This window comes from Panthera pardus, unplaced genomic scaffold (genome assembly GCF_024362965.1).
Source record: "Panthera pardus isolate Hobbes unplaced genomic scaffold, ASM2436296v1 HiC_scaffold_25, whole genome shotgun sequence".
Classification (NCBI taxonomy): Eukaryota; Metazoa; Chordata; class Mammalia; order Carnivora; family Felidae; genus Panthera; species Panthera pardus.
This window is the reverse complement of record NW_026526821.1, coordinates 77,806,279-77,823,883: the sequence shown is the minus strand read 5'-3', so window position 1 is coordinate 77,823,883 and position 17,605 is coordinate 77,806,279.

Sequence of the window (17,605 nt, the reverse complement as noted above, 5' to 3'; positions counted from 1 at the left end):
TCCAGGCGTGTGCTCAGAGAGGATGCGCTCTGAGTTTTATGGTATCTGTTGTTGTCCCCCAAGTGCAAGCGTCTAATTAGGCTTGACACTACCGAGGCGTTTCCCTGACATTTATGTCACTGTCTCTCAATCTTTAGCAGCATTTGGTCTTGTGGGAAGCACAACAAACAATGTCAGAAACAACATAAAATTCCCCATTAGAGGGGGCCCTCGGAAACCGTGGTGCTGTTTATTAGGCGCACTCAAAGGGGAGGCCGAAGGGTGGAGCCGGGTGTGTAGAATCTGGGCTTGGAGGAAGAAATAAAATGGCTCATTTAAATTCTTAAGAACTGCATAGGAGGCAGAAGACACAATGAGTATCTTAGAGAAGAAAGGCCATCAGTTGAACAAACTAATCACATGGTAATCAAAGGGGAGTGATTCGCTGCCTACTGAGAAGTACTTTAGAAGAAGTTCCAGCCGGGGAGAGTAAAGACCCTATTGAATGACAGCTTTCATAAATTATAGATTTTTAAAAATTGCACAAAGGAATCTGTAATAACGTGCGAAATGGATTTAAAGACGAAAAGTGCCCAAAGCATCTGAGCAAGTCCAGGGAACAGGCGGACCTGATGTGGGAGGGGCTGTGCGAGCCTTTGCGGGAAGCCCCCTCCCCGCAAAAGCCCCGCCTCCCGCACAAGTCCCGCCCCCATCCGGGTCCGCGCCCGGGTTGTAGGATTGCCCTGGGTTACCTGATTGCTGTCTGGATTTGCACGCTTGGAGACTGGCTCAACGTAGACCCTAACAAGGGAAGGTGCTGGTAGGTGGCAGTTCTCTGTCTCCACCACAAACCGACCCCCTGGGTGTACAGGCTGCGGGTCCTACGTTTCTCAGCCCCCGGCACTGGGAAGGGCTGGAGACGCTGCCTCACTGGGAGTCCTGCTTCTGCGCAAGGTCAGGCTCCCTGTCCGGATCTGGGTGGGCTGCCCGTTGTGATGGGATTGGTAGGAGGACTGCCCATCCCAAGTTCTTCTCCCCTTTTGTCCTAGGCTTGTCATAAATGGTAGGCCCTCGTCCCTTGCCTCCTCTCCTGTAGCATTGTTGTCAGGTGGGAGTGCGGCCTGCAGGGAAGGGCAGCCCAAGGCCAAGGGACGCTGTGAGTTGATTCTGAGTGTCAGGGCTGGGCCAGCCATCAGCCAGGAGTAAGGTGGGCCGAGTTTGCCTTCTGGCCTGTCGCCTCTGCAACCAGCAGCCCTTTTCTCCCACCTGTGTCCACTGTAGCTGCCTTGAGGCCTGCCTCTCTCAGGTGAGGGCCAACAATTCCGGGCGCACAGTTAGCAGATAATCAAGGTGATGACTGGTAAAGCCTTCAGGTGTGGCTCTACTCCAGCGTATCTCTTCGAGAAGGTAGTTTGAGAAGTTGGGAAAGTTAAGACAAGTTAGAAGTATTAGAACTGAGTGTTCTTTTTAGTTGTGCAATCTGGGCACAGTTAACCTTTCTGGGTCAAAGTTAAAATGGATATATGACTAGTACCTTCTTCTGAGTTGTGATGAGAGGATCAAATTGTAGTTTGATTATTTTAATTGTAATTTGTGATTGGACGTAAAGTGCTCCGTACAGGGCCCAGCGCAGTAAGTGTTCTGTAACGTCAGCTGTTGTCATGCTCCTGAGGTCTCCCTGAGCATGGCGGCTGATTGCAGAGATCTGCATGGGTGAGCTTAGGTCTCTTCCTGATGCCCTGGAGGATTCAGAGTAGAGAAGGAGCATTATCCCTTGCAAGTTCCTAATAGAACCTCCTAGGGAACCATGAGAGCTCCTCTTCTACTGTAGAGTAATTTAGCTAGCTGTTGTAACAAATGACCCCCAGATTTCAATAGCATACCACTATAAAGCTTTATTTCTAGCTCACAGTCCTGCGTAGATTGGTTGAACCGAAGAGGCCTTTCCGTTCCATGTTGTCATTCAGGACCCAAATTCTTTCCATGTAATGGTTCATTCACACATCACTTGTGCTCATGTCCATTGGTAAGAATCGGTCACACATCTCTGCTAATGTGCAAGGGGACTCGGTAATGTAGTTTAGCTGTGAGTTCACAAGAGAAAACAGGCTTGATGAGAACTTACTTGTCCCCAGAATAAACTCCAGAGTGGTATAGCTTTTGGATAGCTCAAAAACTGGAGGTTCTTAACCCAAGCCCCTTGAATTTGTGGAGGGTTCATGAACCTCTTGAAATTGGATGCTAAGTGTTGTATATATGAGCCTTTTCACTTTCATCCTATTCTCCAAAGCTGAGAGGGTGAAGTCCTGCCCCTGCTTGGACCAGAGTAGTATTATGGTACCTGCTTCCTGCATCTGATATTCTTTGAAAAAAATGGTGGGCAGGGTCAGGATTTCTCTCCCCTTGTCTCTCTCTTTACTTTTCTTCCTCCCCTCTAGTTGGGAGAGAATGATGGCTAAGAGGCAGAGATTTGTTAGCACCATATCCTGTGATGGTACTCTATTGAGAAGCTGTCAACATCAGGGAGGAGGGTTTATGTGGCTGTGAAGAGTCTAAGAGACTGCAGTGGGCAGGGTAAGGGCCCAGCGTTGCTCTTCCAGAATGCAGCTGGGACTAAGGGTCATCCAGGCCTCATCAATTTTTAATTTAGGGGCACAGTAAGTAAGAGGAGGGAGAGAGATCCGAGGGGAAGGACTCCCAGATGCCCATCTGAGACAGCCTCTGTAAGTAGAGAGGTGACTTGATGGGGAAATGGGCATTTTCGCACTGTTGTCTCGATGCGGCATCTGCTTGAGATGGTCCAGAGTGCCATTGTTTTCTTCCTGGTAACGGCCTTTACCTAAAAGACCTTCCAGATGTCGAGGGCATGGCTGAGGAGTTACAAACATTTCCATGGCTTAAAAAGCAAAGTTGGAAAGCCACCGGTGTAGTCTCACAATGGGGCTTTGTACTGTAGCCTGACCCTGCCTACCAGAGGGCTTTTGTTTCCAGTAGTTTCTGGCACTGGACTTCAGGAGGCCATTGGCTCTGTTTCTCTGCTAAAGTCAGAAATACTTGCAGCTGGCATTTTGTTTGCATCCTATCTCCTTAAATTCAGGGACCTGCCCCCCTTTGAGGTGATGGCTGAACAGGAGTGGCCTGCTCTCTCTCCCATTTGTAAGGCAGGGCAGGAGACAATACTCCATCCGGCCCGGAGCGTCGGCTGTCTGGATGAGTACGACGCCAGCTGTCAGCCTGGGATGAGGTCAGACAGAGGCCACCCTGGTTCCAGGTGGGCAGGGGTCACTCAGGTGACCAGACTACACTGGAGGCCCAAAGAGTGTGCAGGAGCATGAACTTTTGGCCTCCTCTGCAGGGGAGGAGCTGCGATGCTGAGCAGAGTGAACTGCACACTCTGGCCAGGGAGCCGGCATTCCAGGTGCCTCCATTCCTTCAGGAAGTTCAGGCTCCCCATTGAACTTGGCTGTCTGCAACCTGAACACAGGGGCCTCTACTGTGCTGCCTGGGTAGCCCGTCACTGTTAATAGTTTTATCATCTGGGGAAGTGTTTCAGGCAGAGGTGATGCACGGATCAAACCCTGTGTCTGGCTTTGGAGGCAGTGAAGTTTAATGATTAGGGAGAAGCATGTTGGAACCAGACAGCCTTTGTTCAAATTCTGTTCTACCACTGTGCAAGTGACTCAGTTTGTTCCTTTGTAAAATAGGCCAAATAAGAGTATGTACTTATTTCATAGGGTTGTTGTAAGTTTGAGTTGATGCATGTAACACATTCAGAGCAGTGCCTGGTAAACAGTAAGCACTCAGTAAATGTCAGTTGTTATTATTAGCCAAAAATATACAGCCTGTAAGCAGATCTCCAGGGGAAAGGGACCCTTCTTGCTCGTGACAGTTCAAGGCTCTGTGAGTAGTATTTATGTCTATCTCATCATCCCTGAGAAGCTTCTCTGATTACTCAGATCCACAGGGCTATCTTTTGTTTTAACTGTCCTGGTGTGTTTTGACACCTTTTTCTCCAAATGATTCCTACAGATTGAGATCTCTGCCTTATCTTTTCTGTCAGTTCTCGCAGCAAGTAATATAGTAAATTCTTTTTTTTAAATTTTTTAATTTTTAGAGAGAGAGTGTGAGCAGAGGAGGGGGCAGAGGGAGGGAGGGAGAAAGGGAGGGAGGGAGGGAGAAAGGGAGGGAGGGAGGGAGGGAGAGAGAGAGAGAGAGAGAGAGAGAGAGAGAATGAATGAGTCCCAAGCAGGTTGTGCACTCAGTGCAGAACCCGATGTGGGGCTCCATCCCATCACCCTGGGACCATGACCTGAGCCAAAATCAAGAGTCATATGCTCAACTGACTGAACCACCCAGGTGTCCCAGTAATATAGTAAATTCTTATTAAACATTTCTTTTATGGTTGATTGATTGCACACTCTGGTTTGTTTGTTTGTTTGTTTCTTGCTTTCTTTTAATGAACTCAAACTCTTTGTGTGAATATCCTTCATGAAAGGAAGAATTTCTGTCCTAGGATAAGATCCTGACAATTTTGTGCTTTTTATAAACTCCAGTTTTTTAAAAAAGCACCCTACCAGACCAAAACTATATTGTAAAGCTATAGTAATAAAACAGTATGGTATAGTTCAGAAGAAGGATAGACAAAGTAATGAAACAAAATAGAAAGTCCAGAAATACAGCCAGAAATATATGAGACTTTATGACATTATAAAGGTGGCATTGCAAAGCAGTGGAGAATTGGTATGTTGATTAATGGTGTTGAGATGCTGACAAGTCATTAAGAAAAATAAATAAATTTGGATCCCTAAATGTAAAAAGAAAAATTAAACCATAAATTATCACAAAAAAATGACATTAATTTTTTTTTAACATTTATTTATTTTGAGAGAGAGAGAGGTAGTGTGAGCAGGGGAGGGACAGAGAGAGAGGGAGACACAGAATCTGAAGCAGGTTCCAGGCTCTGAGATGTCAGCACAGAGCCGGATGCGGGGCTCAAACTCAAGAACCATGAGATCATGACCTGAGCTGCAGTCGGACGCTTAACCAACTGAGCCACCCAGGCACCCCCCAAAAATGACATTTTAAATGATATTCAAGTAGAGCAGACATTTCTAAGTATGACATGAAACCATGGGAGCTATAAAGAACTGATTACATAAAATCTGAAACATCCAAATGGCAGAATATCATAAAAATTGGAAATAAACGTGGCTAAATGATTCTACATAGCAAAAATGCCATTTGAACAGATGAAAAAAATGACTAATTGGAGAACATCTTTTAAACGTATATTTCCTTGGGGCACCTGGGTGGCTCAGTCAGTTAAGCATCTGGCTTTGGCCCAGGTCATTATCCCGCATCAGGCTCTGTGCTATCAGTTGAGATCCTGGAGCTTGCTTTGGATTCTGTGTCTCCCTCTCTCTCTGCCCCTCCTTCTCTCACGCTTTGGCTCTTTCAAAAAATGAATAAATGCTAAAATTTTTTTAAACATATATTTCCTTAATATACAAAGAGCTCTTCCAAATCAGTAAAAAGACAAATATGCTAATAGGAAAACAGGCAAAACTCAAGAACAGGAGTTTCAAGAAAAAGACATGTAAGTGACCAGGAAACCTACAAAAGATTACCTTGTAGTTTCTACAGGTTAAACCGTATATGATTTTCACTTATCTCATCGGTAGTTTCCAGAGTCTCATAATGCCTGTGTTTCCAGGGTATTAGGTAACAAGCTCTCAAACAGTGTTGGTGGGCATGTAAATCAGTACTGTTTTTTAAAAAGGTAGTTTGATAATATCTATCAAAATTCAAGCTGTGCATTCTGTTGACATAGAAATGCTAAACGTCTCCATACATACAAAAATGAGCATTTAACGTAACAATAGCAAAAATTGGAAACAACTAGATTTTCATCAGTAGGGGAATGGTTAAATAATCATACTTTGATACATTGGAATTCTGTACAGCTGCTAAAAAAAATGAAATAAGTATTTCTCTATTTTTATAGAAACTTGTCCAAAATATGTTGTTAAGAGAAATAGTGGTGAAACAGTATATATAGTATGATCTCACTTGCATAAAAATGTATGTATTATTGCATATATATAACAGAGTTTTGGAAGGATATACATACAAGGAAGAATTAACAGTTTTTACCTGTGGGGGTAGGATGGGAAGGGTGCTGGTAAGGGAAGAGAGGTGCTTTAACTTTTAACTTTGCACCCTTCTGACTCTTTTAGTTTTGTTTATAACATGCACATATTACCTTTAACATAAAGTCCTAAAATCTGAAAATTATATTGATGTTAACACAATAGCAACATCAATAGTATTTTAATTTTTTTAAATGTTTATTTATTTTTGGGAGAGAGAGAGAGAGAGACAGAGGCACGAGTGAGGGAGGGGCAGAGGGAGAGGGAGACACTGAATCCAAAGAAGGCTCCAGACTCTGAGCTGTCAGCACAGAACCTGATGCAGGGCTGGAACTCAACAGCCATCAGATCATGACCTGAGCTGAAGTTAGACGCTTAACTGACTGAGCCACTCAGGTGCCCCAATAATATTTTAGAAAACATTGTAACGGTACCACATGTCCAGTTGTATAGGTTGTTCATTCTACAAATCCAGACGGCACCATTCACAAAAATACACTGTACAGCCATACATGTCATTTAATATAAATCCATTGTGGTATTTTCTTTGTTAGATCAACAGATATAAAGTCTTTGATTTCCATAAGATATCATGCCTGAACCAGCCCCACGGAATCCATAGATATAAGATAAAGGTTGAAACACAGTCGGTACCTGTTGCAGTGAGTAGGAGACAGGAAGAAAAAAGGAAGGGAGAATTAAAAAATTAAATGAGGGAACTTTACATGGGCCAGCCATGATGGGTGCTATGAACGAGCATAAGGGTAACTCAGCTCTGAGGGCCTGTCAGTTTTATTAATTACATGTTCTAGACTCCAGCTCTTCCTGGAATACGATTTGAAGGAAGATAGGCTTGGCGTGGAAGGTCCCTTACCAGCTGACACCATCTTTCCTTTTCTTCTACATACCGTTTCTAAGGGCCATTCATTAGCTGGCTAGAGAACCATATAAAGAGGCCTCCCATTTGTGGGCCTCTTTCTTCCTTCATTTCTATTTCAGGTGGCTTTCCTTCTGCCTTACCTTGCCCCAGTCTGGCATCATGCTTTCACATGTGAAGGAGTGGTGTAGAGCTCCCTCCTTCTATTCCCTATGCTCTTCCATGCCATCTTTGGTCTGCTATTCAGCAGGCCACCTTAGGCACACTTGACTTTCAGGGCTCATCTCTGACTCCAAAGACACCCCTCCTCTCTGGAAGGTATTCTTCCTTGTCAGAGGGCCATTGTTGTCAAGCTTACTTCTTATTAGCTGTGGCCATCATTTTGGTTAACTTGGAGATGCATGGGCATATTTAAACCCAAATTGACCCAAATTAACTTCCAGTAATTTTAGTCATTTAGATCCTGGCAGCTCTACTCTCAGGTAGTCTCCAGCATCCTTGAAAATAAGTTGCCTGTGGATAGTGAAACTTGAAGTTGGTTAGTGCCTCTAATTATACCCATGACTTAGATGGCGACTGATGCAGAATGACTCTTGCCACTGGGCGAAGAAATCACAATGTCGGCTGTCTCTGGTCTGTACTCTTTCAGTGCATGTATTCTCCCAAGTTCAAGCTGTGGTGTCTTGGCCCATAATGATTTTTCTTTGTTAGACTTCAAAGATGAGGAAAGGAGTCAGGAACTTGAATAAGCAAGACCTGAAATTTTGAGCCAGATCTGTAAAGGGGAATCATTAAAATATTTTCATCTGGATTAATGCCCTGCTGGTGGTATCTTTCTTTAACTATCTAGGGATAAAGTCCAACCGGAATAAGAATAATTAAAAAAAATCCCACTCGAGCCTCCAAGCATCCTATCTTCATCAGAAACTTGGCAGCATGGATCTGGGGTGGTTTTGTGGAGCCCTGTTGGGAAGCAGAGGCCCGGAACCATGCACTTCTGTAGTTTCCCTACCCAAGCTAGGATTCCAGGGTGAAGAGTCTATGGTACTTTTCCCTCTTTGTGTTGTATGCTTATTGTCTCTTCATCTTCTCTTTTCCCTTTCTGAAGGTTTACTTTGTTTATTTTTTATTATGAAATTTATTGTCAAATTGGTTTCCATACAACACCCAGTGCTCATCCCAACAGGTGCCCTCCTCAATGCCTGAAGGTTTAATTAATGTACTAACATGACAGTAGAAGGCAGACTTCTGAAAAGGGCTCATTTGCAATGGTGGTGATGGGCAGGGGTAGAAAAAACTGAGAAGATAACGGAGGGTGGGGCGAAAGGGCATTGTAAAGGCAAGCATTACCACTCAGCAGGACCTGTCTGCAGGAACCACTGTACTAGAGGCTTTCCTGGCCCTAGAAGCTTCAACAAGGTGTCCTGGGCCTGGGGTCCCCTTTGTCTACTATTGTGAGAGAACCTGGGGCTAGGGACCAAGACCAGGAAGACCCACCTTGCCCACTCAATCTATCTCTTCCTGCTGTATCGGGGACATACTAGACCCATCTAACTATAATGGAGGTCTGGAGTGTTTTTGTGGTTTGAAACAACCTTTCTTTTTATAAATGGTGATAACTGGGTGCATGAGAAATGCTGTGTCCTAGGTTGATATTCTTGCCAGTAGAGAGAGGAGAAAGGCACCTGGTGCTAGAACCAGTATGGAATTTGGAGCCATTTTTCTTGGCTGATTATTTGGCATTACGATAATGGACAAGGTGTTTGGCCTTCTCTGAGGAGATGAAGGCAGATTTCTGGTAGGTTCTGATAATAATGGTGGGAAGAGAAGGTGCAGTAATGATTCTGTAGGAGAAATTGGGGGCTAGAGGCAGGAATGAACCCCATTTGAAATATGCCAGACACCATTCAGTGGAAATGATTGTTTTAAAGCTGGCAAGCAGAACACACACTGTCATACAAAGGCTTAGTATCATGATCTTAAAAATAAGCTCCGAAACATTTCTTGCCCAGACAGATGTTTTCTGAACCACAAAGATGGTGGTAAGAGAGCAGACAAAATTGGTATTTATTTTTCTTCAGGGCTGGTAAAAGTTAAAAAGTAAATGAATACACTAGGCTTGCAGATAAGGACTTACTCCCAAGGTGATCCTAAGAGAAACTTTTCTAAGAGAGGTAGGACGAGGGATGGAGGACCATGGTATCCACAGACAAGAACAGTAAAGGCATGTAGTTTCCTCTTCATTGTGTCCCGTGTCTTTGGCCTTGAAGGACAGAGACTCAGAATTGGTCCAGTGTAATGCTTCATCAGTCATAAAGACTTAATTACAGTCCGTATTTGACCAGGATTGTAACGTGAAGTCTGTAAGTATTTACTGGGATTCTCTGTCGTCGCCTCTCACTTTCTCCCCTTCCCGCCCACCTTCCGTTGGCCCCCCCTATTAAAAGGATGACCAGTTTTGAATTACGGTAATAGCTGCACTCTTGGTTTAGGACTAACCTCCCTGAAATTTTCAGGACCACTAATTTGTGGTTACTCCAGTGCTAGAATGAACTTGGCGCTCTGGCCTTTAGACTGGCAATGCAGTAAAAGTTTAAAGCGAAGACTGCCTCAGAGCCAAAAGAAGAGAGGAGATTGAAACCTAAAGGTTATCCTGAAATGCACTTTACTGTTATCTATGAGAACAAATGAGTTAAAAAAATTTCAAATACCAGAATACCCTACAGGGAGGAGATATAACTATTAAAGGGCTGTTATAGCTGCAATAAATGTAGGAACAATAAAAATAAATTGATGAAGTAAATGTCAGCGCTGTTCCCCTGAGCTGCCCCCACACCTTTGTCCAAAAGTAGAACATCTCCAATTACAGAGGGTGGAAACAGCCTTCAATGACAATATGACAAGGACAGAACACAGAACGCTGGCACAGAGAACACAATTATGCACAGCCTTGAAAAATTGTATCATAGCACAATGCATGGGAGAAATCAATTAATGATTCAGGGCTTCCACTGCTGTCTAATAATTCTAGAAAGGAAAGGAGGGGAAGAAAAAAAAACTCTGTACACCCAGTGCATCAAAAAGGTGACCCTTAAGTGGAAGTCTACATAATACCAGAGGTCAGTCTTCAGAGTTTATAGCATCTGAAATACTCTTTTTTTTTCTTCTCAGTTTTTTTCCCCTTAAAAAAAAATCTAACAGTCTTAAGGAGGCATTTAAGTAAAAGTCACTTCTTCTCTGGTTAAATAGGCTTGCAAAAGAGAATTCTTTGGTGGAAAGGGCAGGGATGAGCAAAGCGTGTGGCTGTCGCCTCAAGCCCACCAGCTGAAAGGGGAAAGGCAAAAGTTAGGCATAAACACTGTGGAAGGTAGAAGGTGATTTATCTTGTGCAATTTACAACAGGTGCTAAACATTACGAAAACCAGAGCTATTAAGCAATCAAATTAAGCTATAATTATAACCGAAGAAAACTGTACAGGAATTCTAATTAATTCAAATCTGAACATGTCCAAGAGGAATGCTCCAGCAACCCCACTTCTGAATAAAACAAAACAAAAATAACCCTTGGATAATGCCTTCAGATTACACAGGAAATTAAGAAATACTTCTCTGCCGGAATATTCCAGGCATTCCTTATTAAATGGTGAGAGAAATTCCCCACAATGCCTGAGCACTTGGCTTTTCAGGTACACACCACATAAAGCGTGTAGTTGGGGGGCCCTTAACTGGGCAGGATTTGAAGACCGAGCGGACCGAGGGATTCCACTGTACGTGTAAGTACTTCAAAGGGTCTGCAGGGTTAGCTCATTCTTCTCTCCTTTGAAGGTTTCTCCCAGGGCATGTGAGCCTTTTAAAGAACTGTTCACACTCCCCTTTTACTTTTTATTTTTTTGTGTCTTTTGGACCAATTCCATTTTCTTTTCAGCCACTCCTCTTCCAGTCCTCAATCCCAGTCTTTCCACCTGACTTGAGCTTTCTGCTTTTCTTCCACCCCAGGGAGCCCTGGGGTGTCAGAAGACCAGGGCAGGGTTTTCTATTGGATATGCCTGAACCGTGCACGTTGTGTCCCATTAAGCCACAGATGTTATGGGAAGAAAGGGATGTTTAGGTGTTTGAATAAGATTTCCAACCCAGAGACTGAACCATTTGATTAGGGTGCCTGTTTCCCCTAATTCATGATTCTTTAATTTTAACAATTCAGGAACAGGAACAACAAAAACAACAGTGACAGCTAACATTTATCAACTGCTTGTTATGTCCCAGACATTGTGCTGAACTCTTTACCTCAATTAATTCTTTATCTCAATTAATTTTTTCAACCACTCTGTGAGGTAGGCGGTCTTATAATACCCATTTCATAGAAGAATCAAGACCAACTGTTGGCCGTTAAATCGACTGTAAAACAAAAACCCCTTTGTTTTTATTCAATTGATGTTTTTACGTTTCTAAATAATTTAATGTAAAATTTCTTTGCTTTTTACTCTCTCAGGTTGAAGTGGTGGGGAGTATGGGTGGAAGGAGAGTGATTTTCTCGGGATGAGTTTGTCTTCTGGACTCAGGATGAATGTAGCATGGCCCTGTCGTTAACACAGTTTTGTCCACCATTTTGAATATTTACTTCTGAACGTGTCTTTGACCTTTGCTTTGACTTTGCTTCCATTCACATTATAATATGGTGCTTGGGGGCAAAGATGTGTGAAGAAACACTGCGTTTGTGCATACTGTTGAATTCATAGCTCTTTTAACCATTACTGGAGTTTGTGTTCTCATGGGAATCTCTACACTGACTGTTGAGAGTTGCTAAAGGGCATGTAGCTATTTTTCTTCCATGCTCTGGGTCCCTTGGAGCCTTCCTCCAAGGCCACATGCCCTTTCCCTTTGATTCACGGGGCAGGGGAGGGTTGGTATCTTCCTAGTTTGGCAAGATTAGTCCATAAGTGTTTGCTGGAAGCAATTCTAATAATAACACTGTGAAGAAATTCAAATTCCCATGGATAGATGAGGAAACCAAGAATCAGAGAGTTAGAAATTTGACTATGGTCACATTGCTGGTTATGTGGTAGTCCCAGGAAATGAGCTAGAGTGCAAAATGCTCTTCATGGGCCACCCCACCTATGTGCATATGTGGACACGCACACCCATAGCTTCCCTTCTCTGCCCCTATGGCACATTGCAGGAGCTACAGAACTCCATGTGGCTACCTTTTCCCTGTTGCTTTTGAGTGCTCCTGCCAAACCTGGGACTGAGGGGAGTGCAGAAACTGCCCAAGGCTCACCCCTGGGAGATTTATGCCAACAAAAATGACTTTTGTGTAGGGTACCAGGCAGGCCATCCAGCCTGGAGTCTCCCAAATGGCAGCTTAGGGATTCACTGACCTAGAGCAGGACTTGGCACATGGTAGCTCCACAGCAGAAAGTACACAGTGTTGGGGGGAGCAGGGGGAGACGTGAAGACACCCTATCATGGAAATATGTACTAGCTGGGCAAAAGCTAAAATATAGGAACATTCAAAAAGATAACTAATAATCCTTAACTTTCATTAAGTAGCTACTACTGTTTGTGCCCAGGCCCTTACATACATGTCTTGATTCTTAGAACAACCCAATGAGGTTGATCTAATTACTGTTCCCAGCCCAGGGCTGAGGAAATTGGGCTTTAGAGAGATTCAGTGACTTGTCCAAGATCTTACGGCTGGTAAGTAAAGGACAGAACTAGTATTCTCACCCAGACAGGTGGACCCAGGAGCCCAGCTCCTCAGCGAAGAGCTGTGCCCATCGCAAGCCCATAATGCAAGCAGGGGTCCCAAAGGCAGAGTGTGAAAAGCTGAGTAGGAGTGGTCTGTGGACCTGGGGTGGGGTGGTTAGGAGGAGTTCTCTGGACAGCTTAATGGAGGAATAGGGTCTTTTCAGTGGCATAAGGTAACAGATAAGTGGGATTCAGGAAGGCAGGGAATGATGGAAGAGGGAGGCATGTGTAGGCCTTTCAAATGGTATGAGCAGAGGGCAAGCCCAGCCAGAGGATCCTGAGGTGGAAGGACCCACATGGTGAGTGCTGTTGGTCTCCTTTTACCTCCCTTCCCTTTCAGGATTCTGCCTGGGTCCAGCTTGCACACACCCCTCACCCCTAGTGTGATTTTGGTCCTAAAGCACTTTCTTCAGCTTGCTCCTGTAGGGGTGGCAGGTTCCTTGGGATCCCACAGGGAACTTTTGGCCACTTGCTTCATGGCCTGAGGTTTAATCTGTGCTTTCTGTCCTTTGAAATATATGGGCAAAGGCCTGAAGTAGCCTGTTGTCCTGACAAGCTCTGCTTGGTGATCTGGCCTCATAGGACTTTTCCCAGCCTTCCCAGTGAGGAGCTTCTGGAGTTGAAGAGGCCCTGGCATTCCTTAGGCCTGCACTGCACACTCTGCTTCTGGCTTCTGAAAGTTGCTCCAGTTTTGCATAAGTAATGGACATTTCACCCACCATGCTTTGGGGCTAATTTTGACTTCATGTAATAAGGCTTAGTTTTAAACTGGCCTAGAGGGTGACCTAGGGGCAGCTCCAGGTGGTGGCTGGAGGCCTGGAATGGGCAAACCAGTATGACAGCCACCCAGCGTCCTGCTTGCTGTTTCTATAGAGTTGGACCAGAAGTCATTTCTGGGACTAGAGCCCGGTGGTGATGAGGTTTGGCTCTGGGATCCGACTGTCTGGAATTATTTTTTACTTATTTTTAAAAAATGTTTATTTATTTTTGAGAGAGAAAGTGCGAGCACAAGTTGAGGGGCAGAGAGAGATGAGGCACAGGATTTAAAGTGGGCTCCGTGCTGACAGCAGAGAGCCGGATGTGGGGCTCGAGCTCTCGGACCGTGAGATCATGACCTGAGCCAAAGTCGGATGCTTAACCTACCAAGCCACCCAGGCGCCCCTAGACTGTCTGGATTTAAATCCTGGGGCTCCCATCACCAACAGGGCAGCCCTGGACAGGTCACATAACACTCTACTATTCATTTTCCTCATTGCACCCCTCTCATATGTTTGAGGAGTAAATGGAAAAATGTGAAAAATACTTAGAACATCTGCATATAATAGATGCTCAATAAATGCTAGCTATTATTTTTGTATAGTTAGAGTTCTAGGACTCTCGTCTTACCTGTCCATTTCACTGATGGAGTCTGAGACCCAAACAGGTTGTTTACCTGCCTAAGATTACCTACCGGGTGTCAGAGCTAGGGCCTGTTCCAGCAGCCCTGGACTCCCAAGTCAGGGCTTTTTCCATCTAGCCGAGGTCCTGGGATTGGGTCTTTCTCACAGCATGATGTAAAACCCCATGCATCTTTTATTGTTTTAATTTTTTTAATGTTTATTTATTATTTTTGAGAGAGAAACAGTGCAAGCGGGGAAGGGGCAGAGAGGGAGGGAGACACAGAATCTGAAACAGGCTCCAGGCTCCGAGCTGTCAGCACAAAGCCTGATACGGGGCTTGAACTCATGAACTGTGAGATCAAGACCTGAGCTAAAGTTGAATGCTTAACCGACTGAGCCACCCAGGCGCCCCACGACCCCATGCATCTTATTAAAACTAGATTCCTGGGCCCCACCCTAGACTTATTAAAACAATTTCTGGAATGGTGTATGAAAACCTATGCTTTAGCCAACCGCATGTCTCTCCTCCCTAGCTTCCACCCCCTACTTGATTCTTACATACTTCAGACCTTGAGAACTGCCAGCTTAGCTTTGAGTAATTTGGTCAAAATACAGAAGCATCATCTGCCGCAACGTCTCCAGTCTTTCAGCCAGGCTGTTTGTGTCCTGCCTCCTGTGTGCCCTGCATGCTGCCCCATCATCCTGTCCTCAGGAAGCTTACAGATCTGTCGATCAGTGTCTGGGGCGAATGGGGTGCCGGTGAGAAGTGAGGAAAGCCAGTAGGAGATTGAGTTCTCAAAGGGAGGCTGAGATGACTGGTGACAATGACATTTAGAGGGAGCAGAGGCCAGTGAGTGGAGTCAGGAAAAACTTCAGCACAGGGAGGCCTTTGCAGGATACAGAGCTTGGAGTAGGCAAAGGAGAGAAGGGCAGCTCATCCAGAGTCACCCCTGGGTGTGGGTGGGGGGAGCTTCTGGGAGCAGATGTCACTGTGGGCAGCTGCAGGGGTGTGGAGTGGGGAGAATAGCCTGACTTAGCCAGTTACTAAGATATCCACCTTCTTCTTTTGATACTGTCAGGCTGCTCTTGTATGATTAAACAAACATCCTCCCTCCAGAGCTACTGTTGATTTGATTTCATTGGTGTAATTTTGGGGTGGGGTAGCCATGGGAGAGCAGTTTGCCCCTTGATATTCTTTGTTCCTGCAACCCCTGCAGGACAGCAGAGGCCAGCGTGGGCATGGTGTGGCTACAAGAAACGTGGGAGCAGCAGGCAGGCTGGGCAAGTAGGAATGGCCTGGTATGGCGTGGGGGTGCCAGGTCTGTGGTGCCAGGTAGTCTGTTACCACCCTCCTGCACCTGCTCCCTGGTTATCCCCTGTCTGCTTGGAAGGGGTAGGGTGGGCTGACCTTCCTGGCAGATGTGGAAGAAGAGAATGCCCTCATTCCTGTCACTAGAGGTTGAGTAGATTTATCTGTGCTGCTTTACATTCTTTCTGGAAGCTGGCAGGGTATAAATTAGAAATAAAAATGGATTTATCAGCACTTTCCAAGTTCTTACCAAATTCAGGGGTGGTAGTGCAAGTACCTCTGAGCCCTTTAAGTCAGGGGTCAAGGTGTATGTGAGTAGAAAGACCACATAGCTGCTGCCATCCCCTGGGCCTCTCCCACTGAGTGGAGGGTCCCAGCCAGACATCCTGATGAAACAGGGGACATGTGCCAATGGCTGATATTCCTAAGTGTGGACTGTAGACCCTTCACTGTGATAAGCCCTTTATGTAGGTTAACCCTTCAAGGTGGGTACCAGTATTGCCATTTTGCAGATGAGAAAACTGAGGCCCAACAAGAATAAGTCACCCAAAGACACACTGGTTGAGTAGTAAATTGGAATTGGAACCTAGGCAGTCTGGCTCCAGAGGTCCCACTCAAACATAGGCCATAGGACAACTGTCCCATTTTCTTGGAGGCAGAAGGGACTTTGTTGTGTTTTCTACTGGTTGATTGCAGAGACAGCTGATGTGTTTGGCTCTGTTTTGTTCAGTGGTGGCTGACGTCAGCACTGTTTGTGGCAGACAGACTGGCCGCTGCTGGAGGGCAGGGCCAGGGGCTGGTTGAATGGCTCGGCCAAGGCTCTGGCACCTCCGACTTAAGTGTTTGGTGCCTTTGCCTGCAGATTGTCAAGTGCTGCCATTTCTGCACTGCCCAGCCTTGATTGAGAACCCCTTTTTCATTACTAGCAAGCTCTCCCCTTCCCGTCGTTCTTTCACCCACTAAGTTCACCCACTAACCCATCAGGGGTTCTCGCCTGTCACAATTACTACAGTGTATCTGCTCAGTGGTGGTTTTCTGTTTCTCTCACTTCTTCCACATTTGTTATTTGGAATTCTGCTGTAAGAAGTAGATGCACCTTCTCCTCCATCTACTTATTTTGGAAATTATTTATTTATATTAGCATGGACTTGGATACTTACTGTATTTAACCCGTAGATCAGCCTTAAATCCTGTTGCCATGGTTTTGAGGCAGCCTTGCCTCATTTCTTGCTCCGATCACTGCAACAGCCTCCTAACTGGTCTCCTGGCCTCCAGCTTCCTTTGGAGCCAGACATCACATGCCCTGAGGCTGTGTAATGCCACTCTGACCATGTCACAACCCTTCAGTGGCTCTCTTTGGCCCCTAAGCTCCTATGAATGATAATATAATGACAACTAACATTTGTTGAACATTCTAGAATGCTTTACATGCATATTCTCATTGAACCCTCAGAATACTTGGGTAGATCAGGTAGTATCCACCTCATCAGCAAGAGCAGCATCTCCCTGGTGCAAATGAAGAAAATGAAGCACAGAAGGATTAAGCAGCTTTCCCAGGGTTGCTGAACTGTTAAATGGTGAGCTTCTACCATCAGCCACTAGACCCTATCCCTTACTACGTAGGCCCTTGATGACCTGACCATAGCTGCTTGTCCAACCACATTTTCACCAGCCTTGACATTCATTGCACCTTCCAGAAACAGTTACTTGTAGGATTTCTCACCCAGCATTGCTGAGGGTCCAGATGACATTTCTGGCTGCAGTGCTGGTAGGGACATTGGTAGTAGGAGCAGTCTAATTGTATAAATAGTGGCCATCTGTCCTTCGACTATACATGAGTCTGGTAGTTCAGTATAGGCAACTAGATTGCAGGTCTAGGTGAATTTCTCACCTTACTTGCCCACACCTGGACTGCCTTCCCAGGGCTTCATTGCCTTTTCTGTTTCTTCTTTACCAGTCAGGGTAAGGTTAACCTATGCAAAGTTCTTTCTGAGCACCAGTCTGCCATGATGCCTTTCTTGTCAAATTTCTTCTCTGGGCCAATAATAGCATGTTGGTTCTACTTTAGATCTATAGGACATAGGGCTATGAGAACTTGTGGTCAAGGATCGTGAATTTTAACTTGTTACGTGCCTTCACTGCCTGGGGAGTTGCCTCCTGTAATAAG